Raw genomic sequence first — 11,679 nt, forward strand, 5'->3', positions numbered from 1 at the left:
GGCAGTTAGTTCTATTATGGGGAAACAAACAGGACCAAGTTGATATATATGTACAGCGCGGATATTTAATATCTTTTCTGCATTCTTCCATTTTGTGTTTACAGAATTATGTGCAGGCATATTGCCATAGGATGGTATGCACAATATCTACCATTATTGATTAAAATGTATTACCGGTATTCTCATGATATACTAGTATTCTTTCATTTTACTCATACTCACATGTTACACTACACACATCAACAATTTAAGTTCAGACAACTGTTATGCAATTAAAAAAATAATGTCCTTTTTATTCACTAAATAATACTAATCCAATGAAATATTTACAATAATTGACACATGTGTTAAACAAAAGCTGCGGTTTCTGAAAAAAAATCACAAACAATAATATAACCAGACTTTTTGAAACCAATATTTCAAGTCATTCATTGAACGTCTGTACAATTGTAGCAGCGATTTAAAAAAAAAAAGACTTGGCAAAAGACAATGGTAAAAATTTTGCCAAAAATACAATTATGCAAACTTCACCACAATTTGAAACAGTCTTACTGAGCTGTACCCTAAAAACCTCCACACCAACTTTCAAATCAATTGGAGTTGTGGTCTCAGAGAAGATTTCTTGACCAAGAATAGAAAAAATTCCCAAAAAATACAATTATACAAATAATCACTGTTATGACTCGTCGGTGTAATAACATGAGTACAGCCTGTATCTAGTCAATAAAATTCAAAAGTTGAGTGGTCTTTGTTCAAAACTAAAAATGCATCATTGAGCTTTTAGCAGAATCAAGAAAATGCAAAAACATATGCTTATACATTAAACATTGTCCTGTAATGAGTTGTCAGCGCTGTTGATATTGTCATTTGTCTGTATAACGGCTCATGGCCCACAGTACAATCAATTACCCACAATGCTGTTCGATTTGTACCAACGACGTTAGTTTTCTTGTAACTTTTTCAGTTCTGCATAAAAGCAATAATGTGAAGTCTCACGATAATTGAATTATATTTATTAAAAGTACGTTGAAATATTGCAGTATAAATTTCAAAGAAACCATTAAATAACCATAAAAGTCACATTCTTCAGGTACTACAAATGTCACAGTTTTGGGAAGCAAGTTATTACCAACTGAAGGGGTCATTCTCTGAAAATAGTTAGCATGTAAATTTCTTTTGTCTTTTCTATTTGGAAAAAATCAATATCCTTTTGTTTCATAAAACAGGTGCAACAATTCTCCCTACTTTCCATCACTTTATTCTGTATGGCTGAGGACACAATCAGTGGAAAATTTACAAAAATCCTTTCTCTTCTCTCAATCAAGCACAATTTTCTTAATCCTTTACAATGGGAATTGAGAAGAAAGGTGTTTTTAAAAGTACGTTCTCAGAATTTCTACACGTGGTCCAGGAATTTGTCTACACATGGGAGACATGGTAGACTTCACAGGGGAATCTACATTGGTACAAATCATGATGTACATGTATTGTGGGAAATCTCTAGTACTGTGTGGCCCACCATCCTCATCCTCAGGCTCTGGTCTGATTGGGGCCACGCCCTCAATGCAAGGTAGCCTCAATATGCATTTCCTTTGATGCAAGTGTTTTTCCATAATGTACGCAGTTTCACTTCTCTCTCTATCCCATGGCAAGTGTCTCCGAATAAAGGCACCACCCTTGCAACTTCTGTCCTGCTCGCTGTCCTCAGAAGAAACACACACAACTACCAAATGTCTTCAGCTTCATGCTAGTCCTTGGATAGCCCGTTTGCGTCCTTCAATTTCTGTAAATAACGATACACAGAATAAATCATCAGAATTGTACATTATCCATTTAGTTTGTTTTTGTTTAAATCTTTGTATTTATAGACCTTTGATAATTCATTTGAAAGTACTTCATTAGACTAGAATGGTTAAAAGTTGATATGTATGCAAGAAATTTGATTTCTGAATCTCACTGAAATGTTGATTCACTATACACTGGAGTCTATGAGAAAACTATGAATAATTTTTTTACAATGCTTAACAAACACATTCTGTGCTTTCTGAGGGGTTTGACAATTGATACAAATGTACTTGATTCAAATAGGGTGTTTGAAGGTTCAGATGTGGACAACAGTAATGATATTGGAATTTCAACTAAACACTTCTATTTTCATGGTACTAGTGGTCAACAGGTCACTGTTAAATATTTTCCCTGACAAAACTTGCTATATCTTTAATATGTAAGTAATAGAAATTGTTCATTGCTCTCAGTGAGCTCGATTTACAATAAGACAAGCTTCAGAGTTGCCAAGGCAAGATGTTTTATGTGGCAGATAATTATACTTTTGTTCAGATTTACACTTAAATGACTACCGAGAGTGAAATAATGCAGCGAATCATTTTATCTCCCAAAAAATGTTTTGAACACTTAAACTACTTTTTTAACAATTTAGAGTGAACCCCAACCCATTCAAATTGTGCTGGCTGTAATAACTGAATGTTCCCTTGATGAATAAACTGGTCATCTATGTACTGTTGCACATCAAACTGACAAGTTTATGCCATAATATACAAATATGAAGATAAAAATGTTTTTTCACTGATTCATTGCCTATTTTATTATTTACTAAATATTCCTGTTTTTGTTAGGAGAGACTAACATCAATGTATCTCCAAGACACATGGTGTATGGTCGTGCTTCCACTATTAATTTTACAAAACATATCATCAATTAATGCTTCAGCAAATGGACCAAGTCTTTGTACGTTGGTCGAGAACTAATACAGTAAGACATATACGTTAGAATATTAAATCTGTCAAATTAGGATGGAATATTGAGGTAGAAATATTTTTGTACCATGCAGCTTTGACCTACAGTGCCTTGTAACATTTACATATATTGAACTAAAAAGAGGGCAGTCATGCTGGGGAATCACCCAAATCAAAGACTGAACTGACTGCGTATGGGTGCCAGTATGGATTAAAGGCAGGGGGACTCGGAGCCTATAAATACCCCCTATCTCCCTGGGCATTCATAATCCAACATGAGTGGCACATGGTAACAGCATCAACGAATGCTCCCGAAAATCTGCAGTTTTCAACAACCAAAGAGTAAATTAAAGCACTGTTCCAACATATTACTTTTGTGAATACTTGTGGCATCACCTTGTTGGTGAAATTCTCTCATTATATCCATTTTAAGTTGATTTTTGATGCGAAAACTGCTGCGATGCTGTGGACGTGTTCGAAGCATTCAAAGAACAATAGGGGAAAGCTTTCAAACAGCTGCCAATCACGAGGGGATGCACGATCAAACATTTGTTGTGTCAATCAGATCGATACGATGTCAACAATGAATAAACATTTGTACCACTGAGCCTTTTATACCATCCAGAAATTTCAAAGCTACAATTTTTTTACCCTGACATATAATACAGCGACCTTGCACAATAATGATCATTCCACTGCTTCTGTTGGGTTTTGTTGGTTTTTTAAATTCGCTCCGTGGCCCCAGTAGATTTTTTTCAATATGATACACAATTTGAATTTTTTTCAAGGTACATTTAGTATATTCTCTTGTCCAGTTTGATAGAGTAGACGTCGAGCCCGGCACTGTTGACTGAGATCAGGCTTGGGGTCATTTAATCCTGCAACCTGAAGAGTTCTGTATGATCATCGTTCAGCATTTGGGTGATTTTTGTTTGGTCAAAGTAATCAGTAACAATGTACGCAAGATTCCTTATGTTGTTTTTGTCACCATCATACACGTATACGAACGGTTTTCGATTAAACATAGGCCAAAGTCCCTGAAGCTACTATAGACATGGATACAAAATTAAGTATTTCCTGACTGTATGAAATTATCTCACTTAGGTCATCCTAGGGATCTGTATACCAAATATTAAAGCTGTCTGACCAGCGGTTTTGAAAGAACAAGCAACTCAACAGTTGACAAAGCTCTGCTGTGTTATGTAGAGAATAACCTTTTGTGACACATGTATTGATGAAGAAGGTGGATATCTTTGATTAACACTGTGAGTTCTGTTGAATAAGTTGAGACTGTACATACTCAGAGAAAGCACACTGAAGAGACAAATGTTTGAAACTTAAGAAGTTCAAGGTCATCAAAAGCATTATAAGGAATCATGTAACTTTCATTGCACTGTTTACACAGATTGCATAATTGCTATAACCCTTTTCCTGCCAAGTCGGTGAAAATCCGCTTGAAATTCGGTGTAGCCAGAATCTAAGCACTGGTGACCAGCATGTCCTTCAAAGTTCACAACTTTAAACAAAAAACTTATCAGCGCAGACTTTGTACATGTGTATGAAGTACATACCTCTCATATTCTTCTCAGTTGTTGGCATGCCTTTTCGTGTGACTCTGTCATTCCTGGGGCACTACACTTTTCCTATTTGTTCAACGCCTAATAAATATCTCCACGGGACCTGCAACTTGCAAGGAAATAAATAAAAAGTTAAAATCCTACTGTGAAAAATTAAATTATCTTAAAACACAGATGATGAATCATCAGATTTCACGTGACAATAATGACGATGAATCACCATATTAATTGACAGTCCATCAACACATATTTGAATCAGAAATATATTGACAAGCGTTTTCATTGCCTGAAAAGGCTAAACTTCATTGGATTCACACTGCACTATGCATTCCTGCAGTATCTCAGAGCTGGTAGACTGTCAGACCATTGATGAAAAATTGACTCTTTTTACATCCATGGTCATATCAATATCTAAAATGTGCATGTTGAAAGTAACACCACATTTCATTTTCAGCAGAAACAGAAATAAAATGACATATCATGTTTAGGTAAGATTAAAATTAATCTCATGTTAACTAAGCCCCCACTAGCTGTATCTTCTAGCATTGTTTTTATGATTTTAACGTCAAGCCAAAATAAGTTTGTGAGAATGTTCTAATTTTGGTGATGTATACACTTATTATTAACTAACACTGGGACTGTACATGCAATTTTGGACAAGATAAAGATTGCAATGTGATTAAATATTTGCCAAAACATTAAATCCCATCACAGTGCATACAAGCAAAAACCCTGTATACTGTGCATATCTGCACTGAAATCTTCACACAAACTGCACAAAGCAGTCCAATGTAATGCACAGAGCATTGTGCAATTCATGCGATAAAATGTTGAATGGCCCTTACTTCATCATTTGATGGGCCACTCAGGGCGCTACATTCTCTGAATTGTTTGGTCACACAGAGTTCATGCTAATGCATGTAGTTCATACATTCCCGCAGTGAAGTTGGGCTCACCTCAGTCATACCGGTAGTGTGAAATGTTAAACAATTTCAATACCCAACACTGTAGCTAACAGAGGTGGAGGTCTGAAGTTTAGTGAAAGAGATGATTATGTTAACTAAGATTTCTGCTAAATATCAAGCGACCAGGATGACATTTGACCCAGCCAATATGGCTATAGGTTTGATTTTTGCTGGACGGCCATCATGGGAGGAAAGTGTACAGCAAAAATATCAAGTAACCAGGATGACCTCTGACCTGAATTTAACTTATTTGCTAGTATTAGTGCAATAGCCTTCATATTTGGTGGGATGAGGCGTCACATCATGAATTACTTAAGATCTGTCAAATAAAATATTATGATGTTGACTATAGCACGTACAGGGACAGCATAACGATTGGGGAGAGTCACTTTTATCAGCATCGTTTTGAAAAATTCGCCCTCCCTCCCTATAAATTTTTTCCAGTCCCTTACCGGCCAGCACAGGTTGAATTCGTGAACACACATATCACAGGTCACCACTTTATGCACATACAAGGCCTCATTAAATGTGATTTAACAGTGAAGATTAAACGATAAAGTGAATTAGAGTGAAAATTCACCTATTTCTACTAGCTTAAAATGCTAATCATGCAAACTGAACTTTGGCTCGCGGCGAGTGAATTAGCCTTTTTCGTGGTCGTACAGGTAACTCTCTTGTGCTGCAGTGTATGAGTAATTGTCTATGTTTGCAAAGCAGGGGCACTCTCGGAGAAATCCTACCGGTGCGCACAGTAAAAATCACAGTCCTTAGCAATTTGTAGAGTTGTGCAAGTCCAACATATCAATAATTTGTCACATAAGTTACATAAACAATACTATAGGGAAGAATTCAGAGAAAACCAGGACAAAATGGGGAGATACATGTATTTTGAGGTAAACAAATTTCAAGACTTACAGCTAGTGGTTCTTTAACCCTTTGAACCCGGCTCAGACATAAATGTCTGATGACGTCATAGAGTACCAGGGGGTCAGGGTGCAAAGGGTTAAACATGCTAGTCGTCATGTACATGAACTTTGCATTATTTATAACCTTCTAAATTAATACTATTATTGTGACAAAGGAAATAAATTGACAACATAAATCATTAAATGTAATGTCTCCTATGACTATAGAAAAAAAAGGTCAAAAAATACCAATGGGCCCTATTCTGTCCTTGAGCCATTGTACATACATAAATTTGAGCTTGAATAAGTGGACTTGTGGGATTGAATTAAAAAATCGGCCAACATTCAACTGATTATAGTTTCAAAAGAAAATAAAGGATAGCAAATCTTCATTATCTTATTATTAACCTTCATGCACAGCCATTTTGAGTAGAGGTTCAACAAACAATAGAGCGTATAAATCATGTGTTCCTTGGATTACTTTTCATGGAGACTGAACAGAAATTACAGGGGTAAGGCCTTTTTTGGGGTCCATTTTTTAAAAAAGCATTTTGAATTGTCATGCATGCCTTTGGGGCAGGGTTACCATTTTTGCGCAACTATTGAAACTATTTGAAAACAAGATGTGGCCAATACAGTGCTTTACCAAAAAAATATCAAATTTAATACATTGGAATCTGTTAGGCAAAATATTGACAGTTTTCCCCTATGCAACATGCATTATATGTACATTTATCCATGTTTGATAATTTATGTAATTCTAGTAGTTGGAATGTGGATGCAAAATACATCTGTGTACAAAAAATTTGATTTTTGGATTATTCAATATACATTGTAGTCCATGAGGAAACCATGATTTTTTGCAATAAATCAATAGCTATATCTGTGTGTTTATAGTGCTTAATTATTGATATTAATGCCAGTGTTCGAAATTTGTGGAAAAAATCAACCAGTCACCAGGACTGGTAACTTCAAAAAGTTGCCTGTCCTGCCAAAAACTTACCAGTCCTGATACTGCGATTGCTTTTTGTGCCTAAGTATTTTTGTTATGCGCTGTTGAGTAGGATGAATTTACGGGAAAGAAAACTGTCTTGCCATAAAATTTGAATGGGAGCCCAGAGAAAAAAATAGCAGACATAGTTTTAAAGAAGACTCCCCACGCTAAAGTCAACCTGTCTGCCAGACTGGTAACTTTTTTATTTTACAAGTCCTGCAGAAAAACAACCAGTCTCGGACTGCCGGACAGGTGTTATTTTGAACACTGTTAATACACTTGATTAGATTGAGCTGGTTACTAGTGAATGTGTGTGCAAGAAATTTGATTTTGGAATTTCACCGGAATGTTGATTCACTAAACATGTACATTCTGGTCTCTGAAGAAAATATGAAAAGGTATTTTGAAATACAACACAAGCTAAATCTGTTTGGCAATTGAAAATGTGCACAATGAGAATATTGGTTGAAAGAACAGATGTGAACAACAAATGTGATATTGGACTTTCACCCTAGTGATTTTTTGTAAAGGTTATAAGTATTCTTTAACAGTTCAAAGTTAAATGAGAACTTATATGTCAATTATTAAGATATCATTTATACAGACTGTGACTCACAGGGCACATGAAAATTTTGGAGGGACAATCTTTTCCTTGCTAACACTTTTTGAAGGGTCATTATTTTCCATTTTATAAGGCACTTTTGCTGATCCCTGGAATTGCCTTTGTTTAAATATGTAGGAGGACTACCTTTGTTTTCCATTGAAACTGTAATCTGGTTGGTAAATTTTCTGGTGAGACAATCTGGTGCCAACACAGGCCTCTAAAAACACCAATCAATCCCCCCGCCCGTAATTTTTGTCCAGTCCCTGACAGGTATCAACACTCATTAGCATAAAGTGACCCGGAAATTCGATGTTCATTATTCGTTTGAAATTATCAGGAATATCGATGATTTAAAACAAACAAACGTTCGATACTTTGCCAGATACAGATTTGCTGGACACGTTTACTACCAGAAGGAGTAGACGTATCCCAGACACATTGGCTGGTCAAGAATAAGTGAATAGCTATACTGTACATACATACCTGGTAAATTGTAAGCTTACACGAGAACCGTTCAGCTGATGCAGGACTCTTTGGCGATCACCACACTGGCACTAGATTCAAACGTACCGCATAGTCGTCGAGACGGTCCAGGATTTCAAGGTTAGAGTCTTTAGTGGACATTCCTAGACACCGGCGGGACGTGTCAGTACTAAAATATAGACGACGCAACGCAACGCTGAGTAGGCGACGCGACGCTATCCATAACAATGGCGTCTTCTGAGTATGGCTCCCCAAGTGCTCAAATATTCACGAAACGAACTTTGCAAAGAATTTGATAACTATCACTTTTCACTCAATCTTGAAGAAAATGTTATTTTTTTGCTCTCGTTAAATAAAAATATTGCTAACTGAACCATATATTCGTTTTCGCCAGCTAAAGCATGGAGGTAGAAAGAAAGAGAGCAGCAGGCTACGAGCTAGCTAGGGGGTCAATTTTCATCAACAGGCTGCTAGCTGTGCAGTTTACCTCTCAGCATGTACACAATGGGATTTCGATTTACGCATTTTTTACCTTCATGAATATTCCGGTGGCGAGATCTTTATCAAGATGGTCAAAATATAGCAGCTATTAAAGGCGGAGCCTCCCTTTAAAAGGACGCCAAGGTATGGTGGTGTTCATTGTGAAAGTGGACACCAAACAGGCAACACACGGGACACGCTCCAGAAAATGTCACTTTTTAGTTTTCCCCGGCCGCAAAAACACAGACAGACTGCCAAGCAGTCAGCGTGAAGTAGCTGCCGATCGAAGTCTTTGGTTATATTCAAAGTTTAACGTGACTGGAAGACAATTTTTTAGGAAATTCGAGCGTTTGTGGTGGGGATTCAATGACCGTTGGCGATTTGAACCGACGGTCAATCAGACGCTTGTATAAACTCTGTTTGCAGGATTAGCAAAATGTGACAAAAGGTTGAGATCAGTTTGTGTAATTAATGTTATAGAAATCAAACATCATACTGGCCATGTGTTTGACTGGGAGGAGAACTCCACTAATGCGAGAACCTGGGATTGAAAAGTGCGGCTTTAAGCCTAATTAAAACTTTGGGAAATATGAACACGGTTTGAAATCAGTCTGATATAATAACTACCAACCTGTACATGTAGGCCTACTGACGGGAAAAGCGAAATTCTAGCACTTTTTTATGAAATCCATCATCGTATATCACGGTCGCAATTTACATGCGGGACTGAGCTCAGAGTTCACTATGACTTGACGTTGGATTTAATGGACCACGAAGGTAAATGCAGAAAGTGGAAAAGACATTTTCTTGAGCAATAGTCGCTACAGTCGCGGTATCTTTTCCCATACACCCGCTTTTCCGGAAAAGTGTTTTTAATATAAAAATGTGTACAATGTAAAACTTCGAAGTTCATCGTCTAAAAGTTGATTTGATATGCAGCAGTACGGTCTTTTTATATCAATGGGTACACTGATATTATAAGTTCTCGAAACTAGTACAAATAATTCCCCTAACTCTGAAATTAATGCGCGTTAGTTCAGAATTCATCACGATAGATCGATGCATCAAAATTTACGGATTCATGTGACTGAACTATCTTGTGATTTGTTTGCTAATTGACGTTTCGGCGGCGAAAGTCCAAGGCCCAAAGAAGAAGTATGCAGTCCAATCACATATTTTCGAAGAAATAACCACAGCTTTCCATATAATGTGCGAAATCCGGCCCTGACCAATGCTGCCGTCCTGTTTCCGAGAATAACTTTCGAGCGGTGAAGCTAACATTGCCACTGAACAGCCTTGACTCGCCTCCGAGTCGATTTTTGATGTGGTTGAAGCACGGTCCTTTGGTTGAATTAAACCACTGGCGAAGAGTATATTGGCAATATTCAAAAATATACCGGTGTGAAATGTAATGCAGATCTCCTGGTAATGTGTCAAATAAGCAATTTTTGTCGAAAGTCATATCTTGTTTTTCAGAAAGTCGAACTCACAAGAGGGCAGATCGTCTGTGCAGCCGACAAGAACACAAACTGTCATGATACCGGCTACCAAATACTATCACAAGATAGGCTGTCGTCTACTGACTCCACACATTTGTCATTTGAATGAACAATGTGTGACGAAAAGGGAAATATCCCATGTGTAACTGCTGTGGCGATATCGATGACAACCCTAACAAATCGTTATGAGACTGCATGAAGAACGAGCGCATTTTGCGAAAGATTATGATCTTAGTCGTTGTTATAAAACGTGCCTGCCTTTGAGAGTCATAATTGCTAAAGTCAACTAAAGGGACTGGTCAGTTTATTCGGCGGGGGGGGGAGTGGATTCATAGGGGTCACCCCGTTTTTGACTATGATGATAGGGGGGTCACCATGTTTTTGAAATGTCCAATTGGGGAGGGGGTTCAGTCTGTTTTAAAATTTTGACACGGGCTCATACTTGCCTACAATGCATCGTGCAAGCGACAAATTTCATCATTCAGTTGCATTCATGGCGCGCCCTTTAGGCGCTTAACTTTAATAATAATAATAAAAACTTTTTTTCAGAGCCCCCTTCAAGCACGAAACTTTAATATATCAGACATATATGTCAGAGATATCTGTATGTTTAAAATGTTGTCGGTGCGCCCTTCGAGCGCATTACTTTAAAATATCGAACTTATTTTTCAGCATTCCCTTCAGCCGCATGACTTTCATATATCAGACATATATATCAGTGATATCCAGATGTTAATATTTTTCAGCGCGCGCTCCGGGCGCTGTACTTTAATATATCAGAAATATATAAAAATATTTTGATGTCTGTAAATTGAACGTCTGTTTTGCAAAGTGTACTAATCATAATGAAACCTGCAGCGCATATGAAAAGCATAATAAGTTCCTGATACTTTCTGTTTTCTCAATGAGAATTCAGCATTAGAAAGCAACATGCACTAATATTTTACAATCAAGCGTCAAACTTCATGATATCTGATAGGCACATTAGATGCTGTTTTATACTATTAGGAAATTAAATTTTAGCCCAGGATTTATTAACGGAACACAGTCCCAGGTGTAGACTGGCCCCCAGTCGCGCTTTCTCTTCAGTTGAGTTACTTGCTGACCAGGCGGCGTTCACTCCACGATCTGCGCAATAGCCTACCATTAACACAACGGTTTGCCGATGTTTAGTCCTTCAATTTATTATTTTTTGATACTTATATGCCCACAGACTTGGAGAAGTCTATCCCTGATACTCTTACACTTACATACCCGATAGGCAAACCTGGCGGTCACACCGTTATATGAGATACAACGTTTGCAACTCTAAAATCTGACCAGAAAATACTTGGTACACTAGGAAGCACAAGGAAAAAATTAAAAAAGACACATCTTACCTACAAGAGCAAAATAATTTGACCTTAAAGCATTGATGTA

General features: G+C 37.2%; 1 long non-coding RNA gene across 2 annotated transcripts; it reads right to left on the reverse strand.

The window, feature by feature from the left end:
- Positions 1-264: 264 nt before the first annotated feature.
- On the reverse strand, positions 265-8,541 carry LOC139126420 (uncharacterized). Of its 2 annotated transcripts, none has more exons than XR_011550565.1 (3): positions 8,282-8,541; positions 4,325-4,439; positions 265-1,783 (listed from the first exon to the last, which is right to left on the reverse strand). It is a non-coding gene; the product is annotated as an uncharacterized lncRNA (long non-coding RNA). The 2 variants fall into 2 exon arrangements; XR_011550564.1 differs by having other exon boundaries at positions 4,325-4,433; positions 8,282-8,536.
- Between the last annotated feature and the right edge of the window lie 3,138 nt (positions 8,542-11,679).

This window comes from Ptychodera flava, assembly GCF_041260155.1.
Source record: "Ptychodera flava strain L36383 chromosome 3 unlocalized genomic scaffold, AS_Pfla_20210202 Scaffold_27__1_contigs__length_13241970_pilon, whole genome shotgun sequence".
In the NCBI taxonomy this organism is placed as follows: Eukaryota; Metazoa; Hemichordata; class Enteropneusta; family Ptychoderidae; genus Ptychodera; species Ptychodera flava.